This window comes from Otolemur garnettii, unplaced genomic scaffold, assembly GCF_000181295.1.
Source record: "Otolemur garnettii isolate 467f Iridium unplaced genomic scaffold, OtoGar3 scaffold00034, whole genome shotgun sequence".
Taxonomy (NCBI): domain Eukaryota; kingdom Metazoa; phylum Chordata; class Mammalia; order Primates; family Galagidae; genus Otolemur; species Otolemur garnettii.
The window spans coordinates 9,189,148-9,195,767 of NW_003852429.1; the positions used below are offsets into that span (position 1 = coordinate 9,189,148).

General features: G+C 45.8%; 1 pseudogene; it reads right to left on the reverse strand.

Annotated features, from left to right (window-relative positions):
* Positions 1-926: 926 nt before the first annotated feature.
* The window catches only part of LOC100950296, a 17,226-nt pseudogene continuing 11,532 nt past the window's right edge, over positions 927-6,620 (reverse strand).

Here is a 6,620-nt window from a genome sequence, read left to right on the forward strand (position 1 = left end):
GGTACTGTGCTAAGCATTTTGCTAATCATCTCACAATAATCTAACAAGTAGATTGTTAAGATTGTCTAACTTATGCCCAGGAGTTGGAGGTTGCTATGAGCTGTGATGCCACAGCACTCTACCCAACAGCTTAAGGCTCTATCTCAAAAAAACTAACTGTTGGATGACACCATCTTGATGCTTTTCCTTACTGATGCCAAAGTTAATATTTAGAGGAGAAAAGAAAATTTGCCAGCCAGTGCTCTTCTCTGAAAAAGAGGTCACAGAGACCCAAAGTAAATAGAGGTTCCAATCTGTGTAGAAATAGAAAGTCCCCTCGCTACTAGATCATAATAGCCCACTCTAGGAAATCCTGCAGCCAGAGGGGCAGAGCAGACTATTTCTGAGTTTCGAACAACAGCTCCGTTGGCCTGTTAGCTTCAAACCCCAGCATCTAATTTGTGATCTTGGGAAAGCTTGTTAGGAGGGTTTCCACAGGACAGCAGTGAGTACAATCAAATTCTGGTCCTTCCCAAACACAGATCAGTGTGACTGGGCTGCCTCTCCGGCAAGCAGGCAGCACACAGGTGTTTAATTTGGAATTTGATAGCTGCCTAAATTTCGAGATCTCCCGTAGGTGCACAAAGAGTCCTCAATGGCCACTGGCAGAAATTCTTAGAAAAACAATCCTCCCGGTTGTTGGAATCATAACTACCACTTTCACTCCCCGCCTCCCTGTCACCAAAGAGGCTGTTTTGACTTGAATTACAGGGGCCCATGGGGACTACCTGCTGTACAAATGTGCATGTGACAATGGACACTCCTTTGCTGGCTGGCCAGTGTTATTTCAGACACTGTTGGACAGATGGGCTCTGTTCCGAGTGGGGAAGAGAGGAAATTTTTTATAGGGCTGTCATCTCACTGCACACAAAATGCCCTCCACTGCTTCACCAGGGTGGGGGCTGAATGGATGCTGGAACAATGGCTTCTCCAGCAGCATGCTCCATGCGGTCCTGGGGCCTGAACATCCTTGCAGGGGTCCAGGTTTTCCGCTGGGTCTCCTGCGCAGCCCGTGTTGCTACCGTGTACAGTACATGTGCTTGCAGCTTGGCAGCTGTCGGAACACAGTAAATCCATTCACTACTGACACAGCCCAGTGACTGATGCAGGCTTAGTGAGGAAACGGACACGTTTGACAAGCAGAAACAACTGAATTCCTTCTGGAAGGGTGAGGAAATGACACCCCCAATGGGCTTGATCTCACCATTTGGTTTGGATGGGGGAACCCTGGTGAGCTCACCATGGGAGGCCACCCAGATGTCCTCCCACCAGCTACCATTATTAATTCTGAGCAGAAGAGGGGCCAGGCAGATGTTCTGGGAATGGCAGGAATAGGAGCTGGCTATTTTGTGACCATGCTGGACACGGAAAAAATAAATCACCCAACCCAAGGATTAAAGAAAAGGCAGTCTTCTTGTAGCCTGGAGCAATGACTTTAGACTCAGACGGAACGGGGTGCAGGTCCTGGCTCTGCCACGCATCCTAAGATCAAGCTCTATAATTATGTTTCCTTTTCTGCAGAACAGGAGCCATAACATTCCTACTAAGGGGGCCGTTTCAGGAATGCATGAGACTATTTTAGTAAGTACTTAGCTTGAGTGTGAATAAAGCCAGGCATAACACAATTAATGATGGCTATTCATCATAATACTTTTTTTTTTTTTTGAGACAGGGTCTCACTATGTTGCACAGGCTGGATTTGAACACCTGTGCCTAAGCGATCCTCCCACCTCAGCCTCCCGAGCAGATGGGACTATAAGCATACCATACCACAAGCCCAGTCATTTTATTTTAGTTCAAATCCAGCCTGTGCAACACAGCAAGACCTAGTCTCTAAAGTTCATCTTTTTAATTAAAAAATAAATGTATAAGTAAATTGAAGAAAATGAACTTTGTGTTTGTCTGCTGTGCAGATAGATAAAGCAGAATTCACACTGTACCAACTGACGTAGCTCCTAAAACAGAGTGGAATCAAGCCTAAAGGAAAATTTCAAGAGCTCTGTGGTATAGCACTGGGACAATAGTTAATATCAATGTACTGTGTTTTGCTTTTTTTTAAGACAAAGTCTCACTATGTCGCCCTCTGTAGAGTGCCATGGCATCACAGCTCACAGCAAACTCTTGGGCTTAAGCGATTTTCTTGCTTCAGTCTCCCAAGTAGCTGGGACTACATGTGCCCGCCACAACACCCGGCTACTTTTTTATTGAGGTTGTCATCGCTGTTTAGCTGGCCTGGGCCAGGTTAGAACCCGCTAGCCTCAGTGTATGTGGCCAGTGCCATAACCACTGTGCTACAACAGCTGAGCTCTTTTTTTTCCCCCCCGGGCTAGAGTGTCATGGCATCAGCCTAGCTCACAGCAACATCAAACTGAGCTCAACTGATCCTCCTGCCTCAGCCTCCCTGGTAGCTGGGACTACAGGCACCCGCCTTCACACCATCTCATTTTTCTTTCTTTCTTTCTTTTTTTTTTTTTTGAGACAGAGTCTTACTTGGTCACTCTCGGTAGAGTGTGGTGGCATCTTAGCTCACAGCAACCTCACAGTCTTTGGGTTCAAGTGATCCTCTTGCCTTGGTCTCCTGAGTAGCTGGGACTAGAGGGTGGCCAGTGCCCAGATGTCCACAGGTGTCCCTGCCCATCCCTTGCCTTTAGCTGACTCTTCTCATCCTTTCTGGCCTTTCCTTGGATCTAAGTGTTGCTTTGGTTCTTCCTGTGAAGCTCGTCACTAAAGAGGCATCCAATTTCCCATGTTGTGTTTTGGATGAAGCCTTTTTTTTTCTCAATGCCAAAAAAAAATATGAAAGCCGACGTGGTGCCTCTCAAAGTGTCCCCAGCAAACCCTCAACACTGGCTTTCTGTAGTGGGCTCCTTGTCTGCCCATCTCAGGTCCCCCTGACACTGCTCATCTGCTCTGGCGGCTGCAGACCCAGGGAAGGTTGAGTCCTGACCCGGGTAAAGAGGAATCTACTGAACGCACAGCCTCCAGGTCTCCTTGCACACCCCTTCCCTTAGTTGCAGCCCATTGACTATTTATAGACATAAGCCACTGCCAGGCTGTTTGAAGATGCAGGACAGAAGAAATTCCAAGTGCTGCTGCCTTCGAGAATTTAAAGCAAGAGAATTATTGAAACACATTGCACTGATTTATTATTCATTGTCCCTTGGGTAGGCCCAGGAAGTACCAAGCAGAGGAAGGCAATGCATCACTTCGTGGACACTGGAAAACTTTCAAGTGTCTGCCAGGTCGCAAATTTATGCCATGAACTAAGGAACCAAGATGAGAAAACAGGCCTTCTGTAGCTTAGAGAGGTGCTGAGGACAAAGGGAAGGGTAGGCCAAGGCTAGGGCAGGCCCTGAGGAGGGAGCTTGTCAGAGGGAGAGGAGGAGGGGGGAGTCTTCATGGGAAGGAAGCCAAAGTCAACTGTGGCGTAGGGGACCAGAAACCTCTCCCTGGTGAAAAAGAGCTCACCAGCCACAGACAGACACTGCTGCTGGCCCCCACAACCAGGGAGACAGATTCTTATCTTATGGGCAGAGGTCTGGCAAAACCCCCATGCGAGTCCTATCACCTAAGAACGGGCAGCCAGAAGATTGCCAAACCCAGCAAAGCACATCAGAACCACCCATCTGGAGTAGAGAAATCACACATGCCTTGCCACACACACACATCATGAGAAAAAAGAATGGGCAACCTGCTGCCAGACACCCTCACTAAGCTGACGATGAGTGTTGCACCCAGACCCAAAGGCCTCTTCCCCGAGGCTCGCTTGTTGTGGCTTATTTCTATTTCCCCGTGCAATTTTTTGGGGAAAAGGGGCGTCTCATTGTTGACATTCTATGAATTCACCAGACCCACATAGACAATAATGAACGATACAAACGCAATTGTGCAGATTCTGTAGACTGCCCCTCGGCCGTCACTCATTAGAATTTTCCTTTACACTCACCCTGAGTCACTCCATCCTTTTTATTGATAAGCACGCATGAGTCCCTTCTCAGGACAAAAGATTAAACCCAAAAAGAGACCTGGAGTGGTTTTTATGCCTCAAGAGTCAAACAGGTGTGATTGGGCACAGCCTTCTCTCCACGTGCACTGGGCACCAGGGACCTCATTCTCCTCTGTGGCGGGAGCCATCCAGATGTGCATGTTTTCTATTACATTCATTCACTCATACTGCACCTGGTCTGCAAATCAAAGGCAGTAACCTTCATCTCAGGGAACTTGTGAAAACCTAGGCTGCTTTGAGACCACTACAGAGCATGGGATCAATCAACTATTAGGAAACAAATAAAAGATCTGGATATTCTGTAAGATCTGTGTCTTCAAGTACTAATCTTCATCTCTCCTGAGTACTAATATTTTTAAAAAGACACAGAGTTCATCCATAAAAAAGAAAAAAATCCTGACATTTGCAACAACATGAATGAACCCGAGGACATCAGGTTGAGTGAAATGTATGATCTCACTCACATGCAGAAAGTAAAGTGGAACTCACAGAAGCAGAGAGCAGAACAGTGGTGCCAGCGCCTGGGGGATGGGGAAATAGGAGGTACCAGTCAAAGGGTACAAAGTCACAGTTACAGAAGATCCTTCCTGAAGGAGTTCTGAGGACCTAATGAACTGCATGTTGGTGATGAGTGTGTTAATTAACTTGAATCTAGCAGTGTTTACACTGTGAATACGTACGTGAAGTCATCCCACTGTACGCTTTGAATATATGCAAATTTTGACAGTTACACATTTTTAAATTTAAAATTTTTGTAATGAGTTAAAGTAATTTTGATCACCCTCTAACACCAGAGGAGTATTTAACCTAGTCATAATTTCAAAAGTAACTTGTTAAACTAGTAGGGCAAAATGTTTATCTTATTAGGAAACTGAATTGTCTTCTGAAAAATTAAACCATGAAGGTAGTTACCAGGAGTGAAGGAGAGGGGGAGATCAGTTGTTGATCAATGGAGATAAGAGTTCCAGATTTGTAAGATGAAAAAGTTCTAGAAACTTTCCACAGAATTGTGAATATACGTACTTACGACTAGTGAAATGTACATTTGAAAATGGTTAATATGGCCAGGCGCGGTTGCTCATGCTTATAATTCTTGCACTCTGGAAGGCTGAGTTTGGTGGATTGCTTGAGCTCAGGAGCTCAAGACTAGCCTGAGCAAGGGCAAGACCCCTCCCTACTAAAAACAGAATAATTAGCCAGGCATTGTGATGGGCGCCTGTAGTCCCAGCTACTTGGGAGGCTGAGGCAAGAGGATTGCACAAGCCCAGAGCTTAAGGCTGCTATGAACTATGATAATACTATGCATGGCACTCTACTTAGGTGACAATGAGACTTGCCTCAGGGGAAAAAAAAAGGTTTAGTTGATACATTTTATGTTAGATGTTCCTTACCACAATAAAAATATTATATATTATCATATTATATTATATTAATGCTATTTATTATGGCATAATAAAATAAATGAGGAAGATAACCACATGAGAACAAGTGTGGGAAGATGTAACAAGATTTTGCTTGTTTGTTTCCATGGATACTTTGACCGCAATAAACGTTTACCAACCAAACTCAAGGATGCTGAAGAAAGGAGTTCTAAAGAAAGGGTGTTGTCACTAGCTACGTATGTCTTCATAAAGAAAGAGAAGTGGTTCTGCTGATGGATGGCTATTCTGTGCTCGTCCCAAACCACTGCCCTCCAGCACAGAATCGAGGGGCTCTGAACAGAAATGGGTAGAGGCAGGCAGAAGGGAGGGAGAAAGAGGCCAACTGTACCTGAAGACTCACCGGCAGCACCAGCCACTTTACACAAACTACTGCATCTGATATAGCAAGTCTATGAAATGGCTACTGATTACAGCTTTATTATTAAATGATGAAGAAACTGAGGCTCAGGGAGAGCAAACACTTGTCCAAGGTCATGTGACAAAGACCACGTTTTCTACAGACCCACTTTACCCATCAACCTGTAGAACCCACAAAACCAAGAACTCCAGAACCCTAAAGTAAACAGGATTTTTCCTGCACTCTGAGAGCTTCACTATAATATAACCAGAATTTGGATGGAAAAGTAACCTCAAATGCCTTCTTTAGAGTAGGGATCCTCCTGCCACCCAGGAGTGCCATGGAAATGGGTCACAGGTGTGCCAGGACCCTGAGCCCTCCCTAGCTGTCAGAGGCGTCAGGGTGCAGCCTGGGACACAGGAGTCCCTGGGGCAGAGGCCCTCGGATTATTTACATTTCTCCATTGTGTCATAAAGCATTGTTTCCTATGAGGGCTTATATGACAACAACTGGGAAGCAACTTGGGCTTCAAAGGCAAACTGCCTGGGTTAATTGGGCAAACAAGCTTACCTCTGTTTCCTCATCTATAAAATGGGGATAAAAAGAGAATTGAGCAGCTCAGCACCTGTGGCTCAAGTGGCTAAGGCACCAGCCACATACACCTAAGGTGGTGTGTTCGAATCCAGCCCAGGCCTGCCAAATAACAATGACAGCTGCAACCAAAAAATAGCCGGGCGTTGTGGCAGGCGCCTGTGGTTCCAGCTACTTGGGAGGTGGAGGCAGGAGACTCGCTTGA